The sequence below is a fragment of the Procambarus clarkii genome, chromosome 76, assembly GCF_040958095.1.
Source record: "Procambarus clarkii isolate CNS0578487 chromosome 76, FALCON_Pclarkii_2.0, whole genome shotgun sequence".
Classification (NCBI taxonomy): Eukaryota; Metazoa; Arthropoda; class Malacostraca; order Decapoda; family Cambaridae; genus Procambarus; species Procambarus clarkii.
The window spans coordinates 18,839,839-18,860,483 of NC_091225.1; the positions used below are offsets into that span (position 1 = coordinate 18,839,839).

Consider the following 20,645-nt stretch of genomic DNA (forward strand, 5'->3'; position numbering starts at 1 on the left):
AGATATTCATGAAGATGTCCGGCTCTTCAACTTTCACATTCTTTATTGGGGTACTAAGCATAGCCTCATACTGTTCTTTCAGGATTTCACAAATTTCTTTGGTTTGTTGTGTATGAGCCTTCTCTGTAGGTCCAATACTAAAGGTAATACTTGTGGCCCCCTGAAGCTATCTCTCTGAGATGATTTCCAAGCACAAGAGTACATCAGCCATGGAGTTCTGTTTTGCATTTTTTTATTTCACAACACTTTATTAGAAGCTGCCCTTCACTGCACTCTATTCCTCGCTACATTTCAAGTGGCATGCAGAAGTGTTCCTTAGTGGAATTCAGATTGTGCTCTGACTATATGCTGTAATTGTGCATCCTGAGAAAAAAAAAAGACACCAATGCTGACAAATACCTGAATCATTTATTTTGTTTCAGAAAGCGAGTGCCGTGGCTCACAGGGCCATCCATTAAGTTAAATGTGAGGGTTGGAAATCTTATATGTCTCTACTGTACTATTGTACCATTACTATTGACACCCCTATCCCTCAGATCTGGAAGAAAATCAGTAAGATTGCGTGTAAATTTGTTCCGAACACCTAGCTTGCCCTTCATTTCTGTTTCCGTCATGGCAGATCCAGTACTCGTTTTCCTCCTGCTTTTCTTACTCTTAAGTCCCTTATTGAATCTCATCCCTTGGACTTTAACCTACAGCTCCCCTATACCAATCTCTCCTCTCTTGCTGAACTTGTCTGCCCCGTCCCTCTGCAGTTCTATGGCTGTGGGCTCAGACAGCAGTCACTATGAGATACTTTATCATCTCCCTTTATCTTCTTCAATATTTGCTGAATGTCTACAGCTGTATTTCGGAGGTGACATTGATTACTGAGAACTGGCTTGAGGCAGTTGTTCCCATTTGGAAACCCTGTGTGCAAGAAACTTTCCCTCGGGAGTTTTGCCCCATTGTCCTGACGAGTTGTGTCTGCAAACTTTTTAAACATATGGTTAATGTACTTCTCACATTCCCAGAACATCATTGCAACCACTTTTCCCTCACAATTTGGCTTTTGCGACTGTCACAACATGACTCGTACCTCAGTGGACTTCAAAGCCTACATTCGTACTGCCCTTGCTGTGAATACCTCCATTGTTGCTATTATTTTTGACCTTGAAAAAGCTTATGACCACATCTGGAGATAAAATATTTTATCTGAATTACATTCTATTGGCCTTTGTAGCAATCTACCACTCTTCCTTCAATGCTTTCTCTCTCGTCATATGTTTCAAGTGAACCTTGGTACCACTTTCTCTTTTCAACCATATGAAAGTGTTGCCCAAAATGGTCTTCCTTTCTCCCTTCGCTCTGCCATTTTCTCAGCATTTTATATTGACAATCGCGAGCACTGCTGTTGCAGTGCAGCCCGTTCTCTCAAGTTGCCACAATGTCACAAATATGATGTATTAAATTGCCCGAACCTAACAGAGGACCCATGAATAGAAAACAGGATATACCATCAATTTTGCGAGACACTGTACTCACCTAATTGTGCTTGTGGGGGTTGAGCCCTGGCTCTTTGGTCCCGCCTCATGATTTATAGTGCACCTTATTTTAACATTGAGGAGTTATACATAAAAATCTAGTGTACTATCCGAAACAACAGGTTGTGTGGTGATGACTTCCCTTTCCTCCAAAACCAAAAAAATTTATAACATGTCCTGGGCCACCCATCCTTTTTCCCTGCGTTGACTGCAGGGGTCAAGATTCCTGCAGTCCAGTCTCTGACTAGGTTCATGACTTCAAATTCTCTACAACTAAGATTTGTGCCATGACTTTACTCTGAAACATATTCCTCATCCATCACTGTCACAGTGGTAATCTCCTTCTGTATTATGATACTGCTAAACTTGGGGGTTGATCTTTGAAATTAGTTTATTTAATCACCCTGTGTGTCTAACCTCCGAGTTTATGCCCAAATGGTCTTACCTAATGCAAAGTCTTGGGCCATATTTCCTGGGGTGCTGATAGATATACACTCCTCTCTCGTGCTATCTTACTCTATTATGGCTGCTCCACCTATTTCAATGCCTTTCCGCCGACCTTTCATCACCTTAATGCTCAGTGCATTACTAGGTTACATCTCAGTTCTGGTGCCTTTCATTCGTTCCTTATCCAAAGTTTGTACAGTGCAACCTCGGTTGGGCGAATCTCTGGTTAGGATTCACACTTTTCAGCCCAGATTTACTCACCCAATTTGATGAACTCTGGTTCGTCAAAACGGGGAATGTGTGGATTTACTTAGGATGTTGGGATGGTTCACAGACTGGTGAAAATATTTCCTAACCTGTCACACGATAAAATGTTAAATTCCCTTTACATCAGATTTAAATTTTGCTCAGTGACATCTCCCTCCCTCCCTCACCACTTCTCTTCCCTCCCCTCCTTCACCACCTACTTCCCTCCGTCCCTCCCTCAATGCCTCCCCCCGTAAATGATTGTATATACTGTATATATACATGCGTATGTAACATTAACAATTATGTAACTACCTTCAAAAGATTGTCACTTGCTTAGCTAAACAAAGTGTGGAGTTCAGTTCCTGAACCCATTATGCGCCTCTGTAACCCTTTCCACCACCACCCACTGATTGTCACTTGCTTAGCTAAACAAAGTATGGAGTTCAGTTCCTGAACCCATTATGTGCCTCTGTAACCCTTTCCACCACCACCCACTGGATGGGTATGGGGTGCATAATAAAGGAACTAAACCAACCTGCCTTAACATCTTTATATTATGCATGAAGAAGTTGTACAGATCTTCCACTTTCATGCTGCATATTGGAGTGTTAAACATGTCCTCATACTGCTTTTTTTAGGATTTCACTAATTTCTTCATCATCCTCAGTGTATGAACCTTCACTTGTACAAATAGGTCCAATACTGTCAGTGGTTTTTGCTTTTGTATATGTGAAGAAATATTTTAGTTTTTCTTTATTTTTTGAATTGCTTTCTGTTCTAGTTGCCTTTCTTCAATCTGACTAGTGTTTCAGTTTCTGCTCGATTTCTTCAATCTCCCTGTTTAAATTATTCATTCTTTGTTGGGAAAGTCTTGGCTGCTTAAGCATTTCTGTTATTTGTTTCCTTTTTTATAGTCATCTGAGTTCTTTCTAAGTTGAACCTCTTTCCTGGCAGATGTTCGGTAAAAAAAGTTGTATTTTCAAACTGCGAATACGTGCAGAGAGCCAGAATTTGGCTCAAAAATATGGCTCAGGCCTCGAAATTGGGATGTTTGAGATATTTTGAAAACTGCAGGGGGGTTTGGGCAAAATATGACCCACCGCCGCTTTCAGTAATTGGCATGTGTTCGGTAAAAAATTTCATAATTTCAAACTGCGAATACGTGCAGAGAGCCAGAATTTGGCTCAAAAATATCGCTCAGGCCTCGAAATTGGGATGTTTGAGATATTTTGAAAACTGCAGGGGGGTTTGGGCAAAATATGACCCACCGCCGCTTTCAGTAATTGGCATGTGTTCGGTAAAAAATTTCGTAATTTCAAACTGCGAATACGTGCAGAGAGCCAGAATTTGGCTCAAAAATATGGCTCAGGCCTCGAAATTGGGATGTTTGAGATATTTTGAAAACTGCAGGGGGGTTTGGGCAAAATATGACCCACCGCCGCTTTCAGTAATTGGCATGTGTTCGGTAAAAAATTTCATAATTTCAAACTGCGAATACGTGCAGAGAGCCAGAATTTGGCTCAAAAATATCGCTCAGGCCTCGAAATTGAGATGTTTGAGATATTTTGAAAACTGCAAGGGGGTTTGGGCAAAATATGACCCACCGCCGCTTTCAGTAATTGGCATGTGTTCGGTAAAAAATTTTGTAATTTCAAACTGCGAATACATGCAGAGAGCCAGAATTTGGCTCAAAAATATCGCTCAGGCCTCGAAATTGGGATGTTTGAAATATTTTGAAAACTGCAGGGGGGTTTGGGCAAAATATGACCCACTGCTGCTTTCAGTAATTGGCATGTGTTCGGTAAAAAAATTAGTAATTTCAAACTGCGAATACGTGCAGAGAGGCAGAATTTGGCTCCAAAAAATGGCTCAAGCCTCGAAATTGGGATGTTTGGGATATTTTGAAAACTGCTGGGGGGTTTAGGCAAAATATGACCCACTGCCGCTTTCAATACTTGGCATATGTTCGGTAAAAAAAAGTCGTAATTTCAAACTGCGAATACGTGCAGAGAGCCAGAATTTGGCTCCAAAATATGGCTCAGGCCTCGAAATTGGGATGTTTGAGAAATTTTGAAAACTGCTGGGGGTTTTGGGCAAAATATGACCCACTGCCGCTTTCAGTAATTGGCATATTATTGGTATAAAAAGTCGGAATTTCAAACTGCGAATACGTGCAGAGAGCCAGAATTTGGGTGAAAAATCTTGTTCAGGTCTCAGATTTGCGATATTTCCGATATTCATACTCCCCCACTTTCCCCTTCACTCCCCCATACTACCCCATTTTCCCCCATATTCCCCCACTTTCCCCCCATACTCTATGTATGAGTGTGGGGGAAAGTGGGGGAGTATGGGGGAAGTGAGGGGGGAGGAGGAGTTAGGGTCTAGTAGTGAGGGGTGCGAGTGAAGCGTAGGAGGAGTGCGGGCGTAGGGTGTAGAAGGGAAGAGTGAAGAGGCAGGAGGAAGGGGGAGGAGTGAGAGGGTAATTGGGAGGAATGAGGGGGTAGCAGGGAGGAATGAGAGGGCAGGAGGGAGGAATGAAGGGGTAGGAGGGAAGGCAGGAGGGAGGAATGAAGGGGTAGGAGGGAAGGCAGGAGTGAGGGAGTAGAAGGGAGTTAGGGGGTATGTAGGAGGGGTAGGTATGACCTGGCTATATTGGTCATGTCAAAGTTTTGCACGCTGAATGCACAAAGACCGTTTCTTTATTCATTGTTATCACATACCTCATGGGGGAGTGGATAGGCAAACACTCATCCAGTTAAACTTGTCTCGTAGTACTTTCATAGCTCGTTAATTTGTATTCTGGTAAGCAGAATCTCCAAATAAATGGACGTTTAAAGCGCATTCCTATTTGGTTTTAAAAGGTTGTACCGATTGAGAAACTCGGATTAAATAGTCTAACACCAGAAATGTTATTATTCAGTTTAGTCGCCTAAAGGACATACAAGGACTAGACATTACCAGGCATTCCTGTATACCTTACCTTATGCTGTATAACATTGCCACAACCCTGGGTTTTATTGATTTAAATGGCCACAGGGAGTCGTACAAAATTGCGGGTTATAATGTTATTTATCCACTGTGGTGACAAGTGGGCTGAGTGATGTCTGTTGACATCTGTATCGTGGTTCAGTTTACTCGCCAAGTCGTCCTGTCACGGGACTCGTCTATAGGAAGTATATCAAAATTTCTTGGATCATTAATAGCATAAGACTTGGGGGTAGGAGAGGGCTGCAGTGTTTGTCGTGGCCCTCAGTTGTTCCTGGTATTAGTCGACTTAGTTTTAGAAGTATTTTTGTTGGCCAGTGTTGAAGTTGTTTGAAAGTAGATGTGTTTTTCTAAAGAGAGTGGGGGAGTTGTCCATGCTTGGATACAATTATCTAAGTGATAATAGATATCTGGTGTATAAGTGTTTTGACAGTAGAATAACTACCTTTTCCTTAAAGTCAAAATGTCGCTAAATTATTTCAAAGGTTTTGTTAGTGATTGTGATGTTAGTGCAGCAACTTTTGGTTAATGATGGATTCTTGCTCAAGGTCCTTTATTTCATCGTTCTGCTTCATTTTAATGTTAATGTGGTAGTTGTGATATGGATTGTTCTGGCTCACCTCTAAGGTTTTGCAATGTTAAACGTATATTAAGAAGAATTTGCCAGTCTTTGAACCATTTTTAGAGTTCGTGTAGATCTTTGTAAGGACTCGATATAATAGTTTCATGTTCTTTATACCATAAATCTTGGCGTCATCTGCAAATTTGATGTGGTTTTTAATATTTTGATTTGTTATTGATGTATATAAAGTATAGACCCTTGTGGTATGCCTCCAGTTAAATCTGTTTCTGAGGAACCTTTAGTTTCTTTGGTTTAATTAAGCCTTCGTTTTATCCTTTCTACCATTTATTCTATGTGCCTAGTGTTTCATATGGTGCTTTAGCAAACAAAGTACTTGTGTACCAATAGCTGGTTATCTTTAAAAACGTTCACATTTGTTATAACAAACCACTTGTTGATTTTACAAGACTATGAATGAATCTCCCCTTCAGGACCTTGCAGATGTTTGGTCAAAGTAATCATAATTTTTTCTCCTTGGCATTATCTACATTTAAAATGTCACTTAAATTTTTAAAAAGTTGAGAATAGCTTTGATCCTATCTAGTGATTTTAAGTGGCAATAAGTTTGAATGGAAGTTCATTTAAGAGCTAAGATTGAATTCCAGGTATCTGAAGTTTGTATAATATTAGTTTGAAAAGCTCTTCCCATTTATGGTGCTTGTTACAGGCAGTGTATGTATACACGATCTTCAGCTTGAAACATTTGTGGTAATAGATTGTCTGGTGTGTGAATTTAGTGTTGATTCCAAATATTTGGTAAACATTTCATAGTGCAGCAAATATTAACACAGATTGGACATTTCTAGTTTTTTCTTTTCTTAGACTAGTAGAAAATTGCAGTGTTTGGTCTCATTTGATAGTATTGTCCAGCATTAGACAATATTGTTAGCAAAGTATGAAAGTTGTATAGTTTCTTGTCAAGTTTTAATACATAATCAATGTTATTACTATAATGGGCTAAGGTGTGACATTTAGTAAGGCACTTATTGAAAAAACTAAATTTGGTGTAATCTTTCCATTTGTTTAAATTTACATAAATATGCAACTCCATCAATAAGTGGAAGTTTAGCCCATACATTTGTTTTAGGAGTGAAATTTGGTAGTTTTAATATAAATAATTTTAAATTTAATTTTATCAGGTTAATTCAGTTTGGCATGCAAAGTTTTAAAAAGTTGTCAAAAGTATTTGTTTTGTATGCTTATGTATAAGCATCTTAAGTTTATAATAACTTTATGAAGTTTCAGTTTATCAACTACATTAGCTCTATGAAAACTCATTATAACTTAGACATGCAGGTTTAATGCATTATCGGTTTTCTTTAGATGTCATTGTTAGGAAGACTGCATTAGTAATAAATTTCAAGCACAGTTGAATTATAGCTACTTTCAGGATAAAGTACATAGTTTCATTGAATGATTTATTAAATATTTATATTGTATACTAAGAATTTTATGTTTCAGGTTGAGACTTCAAAAGCCAAGAAAATGTCCAGAGTACCAAAGACATCATCCACCTTCAAAAGAACAATAATGAGTGTCCCTGTTCAATATACTAACACCTACCAATAATTTTCACTTTAGTAAGTTATTTATAAATTTCAGAAGTTCTTTAAATGTTTAGACTTTGCATCAGGAATAATCAGTAATTTCCAGCATGATAGAATCTTTGCTAATTTCAGGATAAAGTACAGTATAAAGTAGTTTCATTAGAATATTTATTGCATAGTATACAGTGTAACATCTAATATTGACTATTGTCCATTTCAGGTTGTGGGAAGCTGCTCCTCCTAGATGCAATCCACTGAAGACTCCAAAAGATCATCAAAAGGCCAGAGTACCAAGGACAACATCCACCTGTAAAAGAAAAATAAAGTATATCAAACAGGGACACTCATTTTATTAACACTAACACATACAAATTACTACCAAAACCCCTAAGTCCCAATCTTTTAAGATTGTCTCAGCAAGCCTACCCCTTATTTGCATTTTGAGGCAGGACTTGTTGGCTGAAAGAGTGGAACACATCTTTTGGTTTAGTGCCCTCAACATGATGTACATAGGCTTCTTGTGAAGCCTATGTACATCATGTTCCAGGCACTAAACCTCTGGATGTATCCACTCTTTCAGTGAACAAGCCCTGTAGTTATTAACAATGTTTGCACATTGTTAAGGGTCCCTACACCTATGCAAGTCTAGTCCATCTATTGGATGGGTAGTAGAGCAGGGCTCTGAAAAAGCCAAGCCAGGGAAATCTGCAAGACTGCCTGGTCCCCTTCTATGAAATGGGGTAGGATCAGTACAAACTGCATCAATCCCTGCCGGTGGTAACAGTAGGACTTTGGTACACATCTATAAATGGACTAGATAAAAAAAGTGAATTAAATATTTGATATAGCTAAAACATGTAATTCAACATACCAGTTTATTAGATGTGCAGAGTAGAACAGCCACACTTCTTTAGCAACTCAATGCTTTGATACCATAGTTATCTTCATTAGCACCTGAAACATTTAACCAAATTACCTTATAAATTCTGTATTGGGCTAATTTTACTTTAGTTTCTTTGCAAATTAACATTATTCAATGTTCATTGAATCTTACAAGTTTAGATTTTATTCTCATTAATGCTAATCAAGCAAAAAACTTTAACATTAAACTTAGATTGAGTAGCCATGAGTACATCAAAGTGGAGAACAACTTTTGATTTTTCATTATCTACATGCAACAATCATTTCAGGTTTTCTTTAGCCTTAATGCTAGACTTAACTTTTTTAATATTTAATGTAATTGTTTACAATAATATTTACTACCACACCCACCTGATACCAAATGTCAAACAAGCAACACCTTCAAACTCTAGGATGATGTTCTAGACTTCCCAATCCATATTCTGAAAGAAAAAGCCCATTTAAACTTCAATTATATTAAAAAGATATGTACAGTTACCAGTCAATATTTAATTGCTGTGCCATCATTAATTTCTACTTTCAGTTATGAACATATCCTTAAGTTAAACATTTAGATGAACAAATCCATGAGTGGTCAAACCTACATCCAACTGCAGGAGCCATAAGTAAATAACTGTCAAGGCACCAAACAAAGAATGCAGGAGCTACAAGGCCAGTAGGCCTGCCAGTTGCGATTTTTTTTACCTTCTCATTGCAGATGTACCATAATTGACTGCCACCTCATAACAGCCCTTTGAAATTTTGTCATTTCTTTCATCACACTATTGTCTGATAGATATAAACTTTTAGCCAAATAATTAAGAACCAAACTACTAACTGAACACTGAAAGGTAAGCAAACCAATTACCATTAAATATTTGTTTATAAATATTCAACTACAGATTTTATTCCATTTAAGAATTTACACCATTTTACATTTTAAAATTTCTTTATGCTATTCAAAGCAATTCCTGCAAGGACTAAACTTCGATATTGTACCCACTTTTCAAGCCCTAGAACTAGTTTATATTTTCCCCATTTACAGGCCCCTTCACATTTTTACCCAAATATTTAAAAACTAGGTATTATACTAATTATATCGGTAAACTTACTTCTCACCGTGCTACTTTCTGTAGCACAACTTTTGCCATTTGTTCTGTACACTGTTCCTGAAGTTTTGTTGGAAGGACCCTCTACAACCTGTCAATGAAATGTTAAATATGGTTAATCAATTTTTTGCACAGCAATTTATTTTAGCTTAAATATTTGCCTTTAAGACCACACTAATAAAGTAACTACTTCCCCACCCCATCTTTCATTTATAAATTATAGAACAAAGCCCTTTTAAGTAAAAATTAAAAGGTAGGCTACCGAAATTTTTATTTTGAAATACAATTTATAGTTACGATTCCCCCACATCGGTACTAAAATTTATACAGCCAAAACATTTAATTCAACATACCAGCTTAATAGATGTGCACAGTAAAACAGCCACACTTCTTAAGCCAGTCAATGCTTTGATACCATTGTAGTCTAAAAACACCTGAAACATTTAACCAAATTAGCTTATAAATTTTGTATTGGGCTTATTTTACTTGTGCAAGTTTCTTTGCAAATTCACAATGGATAATGTTCCTTTAAAATCTACCAAAATGTTAATATTGTAAGATTCTCTCTAATGCTAATGAAGCAAAAAACTTAGGATATGGCTAATCAAACTAAGTTTGTCGAGTACATTAAACTCGAGAAAGTTACTTCAGACTCGTGGCCATTTTGAAATTACATTATCTACATGCAACCATCCTTCAGAATGTATTTACCCATAATGCGAGTTTTTGAATTTAATAAAATGCAAATCTGTTTAAAATAATATTTACTACCACTCACCCAATTCTGAATGTGAAACAACCTTCACACTCTAGGATGATGTTCTCGACTTCACAATCCATATTCTCAAAGAAAAAGCCCATTTAAACTTCAATTTATATTAAAAAGATATGTACAGTTACCAGTCAATATTTAATTTCTGTACCATCATTAATTTCTACTTTCAGTTATGAACATATCCTCAAGTTAAACCATTTACATGAACAAATCCATGAGGGTTCAAACCGACATCCAACTGCAGGAGCCATAAATAATTATCAAGGCACCAACCAAGGAATGCAGGAGCCACAAGGCCAGTAGGCCTGCCAGTTGCATTTCTTTTACCTTCTCATGGCAGTCAATTATGGTACATCTGCAATCTTGTGACATTTGAATCCTCATAACAGCCCTTTGAGATTTGTTCATTTCTTGCATCACACACTTGTGTGATTTATAGATGAAAAACTTTTAGCCAAATATTTAAGAACCAAACTACTAACTGAACACTGAAAGGTACACAAACCAATTAACATTATTTGTTTATAAATATTCAACTACAGATTTTATTCCATTTAAGAATTTACACCATTTAACATTTTAAAATTTATGCTATTCAAAGCAATTCCTGCAAGGACTAAACTTGGATATTGTACCCCACTTATCAAGGCCTACAACTAGTTTTTATTTTCTCCATTTCCAGGCCCCTTCACCATTATTACATTTTTTACCTAAATATTTCAAAACTAGCTTTTAAACTAATTATATCAGTAAACTTACTTTTGTCCTCTAATTTTGACAACCATGCTACTTTCTGTAGCATGTAACTTCCGGCAGTTCTGTACACTGTTCCTGAAGTTATGTTGGAAGGACCCTCTACAATCTGTCAATGGAACATTAAATATGGTTAATAAAGTTTCTTTGCACAGCAATTTGTTTTTAAACTTAAATATTTGCCTTTAAGACTAATAAATTAGTTACTTTCCACCCCCCCCCCATCTCAAATTATAGAACAAAGTCCTTTTAAGTAAAAATTAAAGCTACAAAAATTGTATTTTCAACTAAAATTTTCAGTCAAGATTCCCCCATAGAGGTACTACAATTAATTTATATACCTAAAACATGTCATTCAACATACCAGCTTCAGATGGGCAGAGTAGAACAGTCACATTTCTTTAGCCAGTCAATGCTTTGATACCATTGTAATCATTACCACCTGAAACATTTAACCAAATTAGCTTGCAAATTCACAATGGATAATGTTCCATTGTGATTCCATTTGTTCATGGATAATGTTCCTTTAAAATCTACCAAAATGTTAATATTGCAAGATTCTCACTAGTGCTAATCAAGCACAAAAATTGAGATGGGTATCTGGAAAATCGAGTACTGTATTACAACTACAATATTTGCCAAGACATTTATTCAATTGTCATACTTGAATGCAACAGGAATCTATCTTATCACAATGTGGAGCGGTGATTATTCCTTCAATCCTAGTCACCACACCATGGCTTACAACTACATCCAAGTGTAGATAAACTTTCACCACCTTGTTACTCAAACAAGGTTACCCAACCACTTGGGGTTGGACGGTAGAGCGACGGCCTCTTTATGCAGGTCTATGTTCAACCCTCGACCGTCCAAGTGGTTAGACTACATTCCTTTCCCCCCCCCCCATTCCAAATCCTTATCCTGACCCCTTCCCAGTGCTATATAGTCGTAATGGCTTTACGCTTCCCCCCCCCCCCCAACAGTTCATAAACAAAGTCAACTGCCCATGACACTCATTTATAATCTAGTACCAAGGCAATTAGTCTCAAAACACAGATGCCAAGATCATGATTACACATTCCAAAACAGCCAAAAAGCTCTTTTTAACTAAAACCCAACAGGTCTCTTGCCACGATTCATCACTACAATAAATGAACAATTAACATGCATAAGGGGGGGCCATACCCAAACTTGTGCTACTACCAACAATTTCATTTCAATACCAAGTACATTACAGGGGTCATTGCAGATGATACGTGTCCAACAGGTCATATTACCAAGTTCATGAAACAACTTATTTGCACGCCCAATCAAACCAATACGTAAGTATACAAATCCTTAAAATAATTACCATATAATCTAAAATCTGACCATGAAATGAAAAGTTGCAAGAATCTAGTAACAATACACTATCTCACATTTACCACTGATCTCACCCACAGACATTTAACAGCTGGCATCATCATGTTGTGTGCAATGAACATTTTACCACAAACAATTTAATTTCCATTATACAACATACTGGTAGTTTAGTCTAAATTTTTAGCTAGTAAGGACAAGTTAAACCATTTCCATTTTCCTAAATGAATCACCCAAGACCCAGCTGTGTACTTCATTGGCAGAGTATATTGCCTACATAGTACATACTAGCAAATTCTACCATTCAAGACTATGGACCATGATCAATTATTAAACTAGTACATTTACTTTGAGCACGACTAATGTTCATTTACAAGTAGCTTTCTACTACAATACAAAATTGTGAACATGTTTCCTAACCATGCCAAGATACTAGATAAACCAATTTGTTTGGGCCTTTAAGACTGACATTCCATTCATCAATCCTACATTACAATAGGCAAAGCCTACAACCTATAAAATATTCCGAAAAATATCTAGGGGTTTTAGATGCAACACCCAAGGACCATACAAGCCTATGCTACAGTTTCCAATTTCATTTATTCCAATTATTTAATAAAACTATATTTACAATTTTTCCAAGACCAAAGCTGGAATATGCAGCTCATGCTGCCAATCTCTTAGGAAAGAATCAAAGATTTCCAATATGAAAAACTTTGTAGCATTGCCATAATTAAAACTAGATAATTACAAAAAATAGTAACCAAGTAAAGATTGAATTATTCAACTAAGTACATGTTATATCTGCACCTGGAACTACCAAGCCAATTCTAATTTTATCTAAATTTAAGGAAACGTTAAATAATTACCTACTTTAGTAACTACACTTTGCCAAGTGAAATGTTAGATTATAATTTTTAACATCCAAAAAGGTCTGCACAATTTCATACACTACCCTCTGAGAAAGAACAATAATGGCAATTCATCACCAAGGTGCTTAGAACAAGACATTATGTATTATAGGAACTACAGCTTTCCCAAATATCATTTGCACCTACAATAAACTACACTGGATTGTACAGGTTGTTTAACAGTAATGAAGCAAAGCCTTTTTGAACATTTACAGTATATAAAATCAACCTACAGAGGCTTCAAGTTCTGAAAGAAACTTAATTCAAAAATATCCCAAAGTACACAAACCTACACTATAGAACCTTTAAGACAAAATTATATATATATATCAATACAAAGGTATCCAACATTGAAAAAAATTGTTACCAACAACCATTTTGACCAAACCACATGCTAGACGACAACCAAGCAACATTACCGGCTCCACCTTAGCACGTCTGAGCAACAAACTCATTACATCATTATTCAACTTTATATACCAAAACATTTAAGGATGTGCAGCAGGTGTAGGGAATGAATTAAGAGATACCATAATGAGAAGTGGAAAAAGCTGATCGATTCTAAAGCCACAGGTGGACATTTTGATGCAAAGTTAACCCTTAGACTAAACAACTACCCATGATTCAACACTAAGGTTAACAAGTTTAAAACCTTCAAACTACAAATTTTTGGCATAATCAACTAGGCAAATGCTCCAACTGTCTAAATGATCAAAGCATAACTTACAAAGATAAGATTTTATTCAAAACTTCACATTTTCAATTCCGAATAAATAATATGAACCATTATTAATTGTTCATTTAATGTTATTCTCAGAATAACATATCAAGTTATAGTATAGGTTCTCAGTAAATTTTATTGTAACAAATCTTCAAAAAATTGTATATTTTTAATGTGGCAATGTGACAAATTAAAACTCCAATTTCATAACGCTAAAGAAAAAATCCATTCTGATGAGATTTTTATAACACAGCCAAGCACAATACATCAAGTTAGTGAGAATCTGTTTCTAAATTTTACAATCCACTCAAAGTGGAAACTCTGAAACTAGAGATAATGGAAGTTATCAACAATGAATAAAGGAGGTTCTAATTGGTTAATTTTATGTTTTAATAAACATGTTTGCCATTTGTACTCTAGTGAAAGTTTTAGGTCTGCCAGTATTTAAGAATAAATACCCCCCCCCCCAAAGAAAATACTATAGGGATAATTATAATCTTAATGATTTAGGAGATAATTAGAGTATACTTTATACAAGTGAAAAAGCCCCAATATGGACTAACTATTAACCTAGAGAGATTTAAAGCAGATAAATATAAGAAACCAAAAAATTAAAAGTCCCAAGTTTTGCAAGGTGTAACCAATGTGTGTTTGGTAATTTCATTCCATCTTCACACTAATGAAAATTGCAGTCTCCAGGATGTCAAGGTTACAACAATCAAAAGCCAAAAATCTTTAAACAAAAAATCCATAAATATATTTTGGGAACAAATTATGGAAGCCACACTAACATTGGACAATGTCTGATATATAATAGATCTTAGGAACATTATTTGTGCTATGTATTACTCTATGATAAAGAGCACCAATTGCATATCCACTTTGTGGACATTACTATTGTTCTTTGAGCATAGGGCAGGTGCTTTCATCTATTTCTGCATAATCTTTCAGTTTCAGTTATTAGAAGCTATTCATAAAGAAAATTTCCAAAATTCACCTAAAATCAATCTTAAAATTTTTACAAAAGCTTCACAACACTTTAGCCAATAAGTTGGAGATTTAACATTGAAATTTTTTTCCACAATTCTAAATATTTTTCCACTACTACTACGATGCCTATATTTGCAGTAATATGCACAGTTTAAGGGTTAAGGAAACTTTCCATGAAGTGTGCCTCTAGACCAACCAATACTTACCTAGATTGGAATTTTGCAGATGTTGCTCCTATTCATACAGCCCACAATTGGCACAGTAGAAAACTACCATCTGTTCCAGCCAACTTGATATCTGTAAAGTCAGATTCATTCACCATTTACATGAAATTTAAAAGTAGGTTCCCCCCCCCCCCCCACACACAAAAAAATTAAATACTGTATATAAAGGCTGTCATGCAAACTTTACTTCCCAAATTAAGTACTTTTATATCTTAATTTGGCTAAAAAATAAATGCCAAGTAAAGCTTTTCACAAGCTACCACACGAATGGCAAGGAAACAAAGCATGTTAAGGGTTAAATAACCATTACAATGGATAAGAAAAAAAAAAAAAGTTAAAGGGTCTTTCAAATTATTAAACGTGGCAGGAAATAACCCAATATTCTATTTTTGTCCCAACTGTCAAGGATATTAACATTCATGTTTGAGTAAAGTGTAGGCTATGGAGGATTACAAACAAAGGTACATGAACAAACAGTTTGACAACTGGCAAACTAATTGCCAAACTCAAAATCTTAACATGTGCAGCATAATCCATAAATGGCAAAAATATTACCTTTCAATAGATGAAGGACCAAGTCACAGTCCACCAATCAAAATCGCACAAGTGGCAGCTACAGTTTAAGAGAAAAAAATAAATAAAAACTTGAGACTTTAGGAAAAAGTTAATTTTACAACCCAATTAATCTCATTCACCCAACTAATACCAAAGTACTTGCTTCACTGATTTTATCCGCTTTAGAGGGTATTTAATACCAGCCAACAATTCATCATTAGTAAAAATTATACATTGCAAGCCAGACACTAATCAACCAATTTCTTAAAACTGAAAACCCATTATTTGGCAAAACATTGTCAAGACAACCAAGTTCAATTCAACATTGAATCTATGGTTTAAAGAGGACCACCACAATGCATAAGAAAACTAGATGCTTTTTCACTATTATAATCCAACAGAACAGTCTACCCACTAAAGAAAAATGCCAGACTATGCTGCTGTTTCAGATAAAGCTTTACAAAAAAGGAATGGAAGAGGGGGGGGACAAACTGCCAGGTAAAGGAGGGGGGGGAGGGAGGGCTTAAGATTGTCTACCTTTTCCATGTTAATGTAGACTTCCCCCATAGGATCTGGGCGTCATCCACTACGACGTTTGCCAGAGTTGGTGCCAGCCGCTGGTTAGAAACGGTGCCATACCATGCCATATGCTACTTCAGGAAACTACTTCCTCACTTCGCCACAGGGAACATTGGCTCGGGAGCTTATCATGGTGGGAGGCAGTTTAAGACTTTCCAGTCGACACCCTGGGCTGGAGATGTGTAGCAGGTGAAGAATTTACCACCTGCAAATACAATTTAAAGAACAAGAACACGTAGTGAATTTTAGGAATTTAGAGTAAATTAATGCAGGACAAGGGAAGACAAACTGACCCGTTTTTAAAGATCACTTTTCAACTGTGCGGCAGAATGCAGTTTTTAACTGATAAATTACAGGTACTGCACTTCAGTATGGTAATTGCAAAGTATATTACATGACAATATACTCCGTAGGAAACAAGTACAGTATGGAGATTATGTAAAGACCAGATTTTTAAAGCACAACCAAAGTTAATTATATGATGCCATGCCATAATTTATTTTTACATTCCTCAAATCCAGGGATACCCTCATTATGCTTGTTAATATTAAAGCACTGTCCCACTTACATTTTTCCCTAAAGAGCCAAAAGAGGGAATACAAGCTGTTCCTGCTCCCTCCCGCCCTCTTTTTCAAGGCAAACTAGACTAAAATTACAGGCTGTATGCCTGCAAGTCAAAAATACAACACATGATAGCACAAGCAGCCCCATAGCTAAATGGGTAGAGTACACATCCAAACAAGGAGCCAGCCTACAAAAAGCAAACGGTTAACAAGTGGCCTATGCAACACTATGAAGACAGCCACCCAAGAGTTGGCATTGGCGTGAATAAAATGCATGCCAGCCCTGCCCAATTTTAAGTACCCATAACCAATGGTGCCAGCCAACATTGGCAGAAGCCATGCACAATACTAACACTTAACTGCTAAGTGTCTTTTTACCCTTGGCTCCACACCCATATTCTACAATTTTACAGGCAAAACATTTTATAAAACTTTAATTATTGGGTCCTAACTTAATACAAGACCATCTTGTCTGCAGATTACACTTTTATAGTCTTTGAGAGAGCCAGTGTCATCAAATTTTGGAGGACAAGAGGAACAGGAAATTAAAACATTTGAAGCAAGAGCTGCTGTAAACTAGATCAAGATTAAAGCTTTGGCGAGGCATACCTATTTAACTTTCCAGTTAACTGTAGCGAGTAATCTTTATACTCGCTCCATTATCTCTATTGCACAACTAATTAACACTAACTCTACAAGCTATAATCCTATTCCCAGTTACAGGTAACTGTTCTCGCATCCTGCTATCCTAGTAGAGAAAGGCGAGGGTGTAGTCACCAAATATAAGGAAGCAATAAGAGAATAAACAGCACAATTTCCAGGCAAGAATGTAGCACTGCGTAGGCAGTTCTAATAGTCGCCAAGACGCTACAGCTTTGACACAGAACAGACAGACTGCATCGAGCTATAACGCTCCCACAGAGCTCCACGACTCGTGGCCACACTTTGCTCCAAGCTCCGTCTCTCACTGCTGTATCCAGGACTAAAATGAAACTAAACACTAATCTACCCAACAACGTAACAATTTTACACCACAACTAACTTTCAAAACTGGTTTTCGGTAATTGTCATGTACACTAACTAGTTAATAGACATACTGGCTTTTGATTAAAACTTCAGGCCTAAGCAGGTTAGAACACAAGAATGAAAGTAACTACAGAATGGTTGTTGGACCATGAGGTACCTATATCCACGCTGTCATTCATATACTGTACACTTAACCTAAGTTTGAAACGGTCAGGGGATCATACTACATTTTTTTGCAGTAATTGGTTACACAAATCAACCCTATTACCAAAGTATTTACCCATGGCTTTCCTATACCTAAATTTTCCCAATTCATACGCATTGTTTTAGGTTATGTCTTTTGTATACTTCATACCTCTAATACCGTTTGTCAAGTTAATTGGTCAACTTAAACAAGTCTAAGCAATTCTTTGCCTTTTTAGAGGCATGCATTTCAGCTTTCAACTTTTCTTCATACGATAGATTCTAATTTGCGGGATTAGCTTTTGTCATTCTACGTTTGATACGTTTCAGCAATTTTATCACCATTCTAGAGCATGGCAACCATGCCTAATTTAAAGGGGGTTTTAAGATAACTTAAGAACTAGGTATTTTATTACCAGTGCTTACACAAATTTTTCTTTTTCCCTAATTATGAACATGTATTTTTATCAATCACAACTACCAGAGCCCTTTTGCAATCTCAACACTAATTTTTCTTCCCACAGAAACTTCACCGCTTTGAGAAGCAGTGTCCATGTTTAAGGTGACAAATTAAATTTGCACCTAGAACTTTCTCACAATAGACTTAGCTAATAGGCCGTAAGTTTCACAAGCTATCCGTCTTTGGATAACTAGTTTCACATTCAAAATTCATTGTCCTTTCAAACCGTTACCACATTAGCAACTTGCCATGACTGGCACTTCCTGACTAGTGATTTAATAAGCTTAGTATACGGCGGTTCTCAAACCCGCCCTTTGCAATCTTTAAGCACCCTGGTAAACCGTGTTAAAGTTTTATAATTTATTTGAATTAAAGACCAATCCTCCCCCGGTAACTGCTAAACTATTCTACCCGTCTGCTTCCCCCCCCACCAACAGACTTGTTCGGTGAAAGGCCTAATGTCAAGTTAATTAGTAATTATAGAATTAGAATTACTTTATCCCTTATCAGTTATCCGACCTTAGTTTTAAATGGACCCCATCCTTGCCCCTTTTTAGATTAACTATTTAGGATTTGTTTTTTTTTTGGTTTGTCAATAACCGACTAATATTCCCGCTGCACGTTAAGCGGTAATCAAGGAGCTAGTCTTAGATTTTTTTAAACACTCCCAAAAGAAGACCAGACAAAGCGTTTTCAGTGTGGGTGTTCAACACTAAAGTTTTTTTCCCACACTTATAAATTTATGAAACTAGTTATCCGTCTAAGCCGTACTTAGAAAACAGCTTAAAAAATTGACAAGACGCTGGCTTCCTATTCCCGTAAAGGCCACTAGGGGTACCGGCCCTCTGATCAATTCGCTTTGAAACCGTATCTAACTTAGGGAAATAATTTTTTGTTGCCTATACAATTCTTCCCCCCTCCCTTTATATTACTATCTATACCCCATCAAATAAATTTAAAGTAAAAACCCAACCGAACATCCTAAAATTATTTGAAACAAATGACTATTAGAAAGACTCAACTTACCCGCTGGTCAACCACACTGGTCTACACATCCTCTTCCAACACTGGTTAAATAGTTACTGCTGGCCTCCGCCCGCATCCTACTACAAATCACTTACGTTGTCTAGAAACTTATATAGAATAGCAACTGACCATAACACCCATATTTAGAACATCGAATAACGTGGGTAAACTGGTAGTACTGCTGACAAAACATAGATGGCGCACAGCCAAATGGACTCGCCTAGTTGTGCTTATGGGAATGAGCTTCGACTATTTGGCCCCGCCCTTCACCTGTTAATTAATTGGTATACACAGGCTCCTGAACCTATGAGGACCAGTAACACTTTAGTGTTAGTGGTTATATAAGAACACAATAATTAAGGTAACTGCAGAAGGCCTATTGGCCCATACGAGGCAGCTCCTATTTACCGTGATGAGTTTTTCCAGCTGCATTTTAATATTTAACAGTTTTGGCATTTACAGCTTCGGCACGTTTCTTATCACCTAATACATAAGAACATAAGAATAAAGGTAACTGCAGAAGGTCTATTTGCCCATACGAGGCAGCTCCTATTTATAACCACCCAATCCCACTCATATACATGTCAAATTCAAATTTTTATTCAGGAAGGTAAGGTAATTATCAAAAGAAGGCACCAAACCGGGAAGGCTGTGTAGCAGCATCAAAGAGCGAAATAACCAGAAGGCGCTAAATATCACCAAGAATGCCAATACGAGAACAAAAACGCATAAGGTCCATTTTAAAGAATGAAGAACAATTTCTATTTATATTCTAAGCTGTATCACTTATGAACCCATCCCTGCCCTTGTGTGGCAGTGCACAATAGAAAGTTGTTTTCACATATCCACACATTAAAACATTGATTGTAACCATGATATATATGTGCTTCAGCCTACAGTTTAGACCTATTGTGTTATGTATGACCCTCTGTCCTGCGTGACAGTGAATACTAGCATTAACCTCAATTTAATAAGACTATCAAAATCCTCAGATTAGGCAAAATTGTAATTAATTTTGTCAATAAAGATGTTAATAACAATAAAGGCGAACGATATCAAAAGTATCCGATTCACCAAGAATTCTATCGAGGGACAAGTGACCGCGAGGGACAGTCGGAAAGCAAGACACACGCTCGTT

General features: G+C 36.8%; 1 protein-coding gene and 1 long non-coding RNA gene across 9 annotated transcripts in view; one reads left to right on the forward strand and one right to left on the reverse strand.

Annotated features, from left to right (window-relative positions):
* LOC123771492 (acetylcholine receptor subunit alpha-like) overlaps window positions 1-7,712 on the forward strand; it is a 246,620-nt gene extending 238,908 nt beyond the window's left edge. For both annotated transcript variants that reach the window (XM_069313693.1, XM_069313694.1), the window contains 2 exons: window positions 7,288-7,406; window positions 7,594-7,712. The gene's annotated coding sequence lies outside the window, so the exon portion shown is untranslated. The remainder of the gene's footprint in view (window positions 1-7,287; window positions 7,407-7,593) is intronic.
* Window positions 7,525-19,615, reverse strand: LOC123771491 (uncharacterized). 7 transcript variants are annotated; one of them, XR_011224815.1, is made up of 11 exons: window positions 19,508-19,615; window positions 16,208-16,454; window positions 15,671-15,728; window positions 15,098-15,188; window positions 11,275-11,352; window positions 10,917-11,019; window positions 9,736-9,816; window positions 9,386-9,473; window positions 8,646-8,716; window positions 8,245-8,327; window positions 7,525-7,680 (listed from the first exon to the last, which is right to left on the reverse strand). It is a non-coding gene; the product is annotated as an uncharacterized lncRNA (long non-coding RNA). The 7 variants fall into 7 exon arrangements; XR_011224816.1 differs by lacking the exon at window positions 15,671-15,728 and having other exon boundaries at window positions 11,275-11,374; XR_011224810.1 differs by lacking the exon at window positions 15,671-15,728 and having other exon boundaries at window positions 19,508-19,614.
* Between the last annotated feature and the right edge of the window lie 1,030 nt (window positions 19,616-20,645).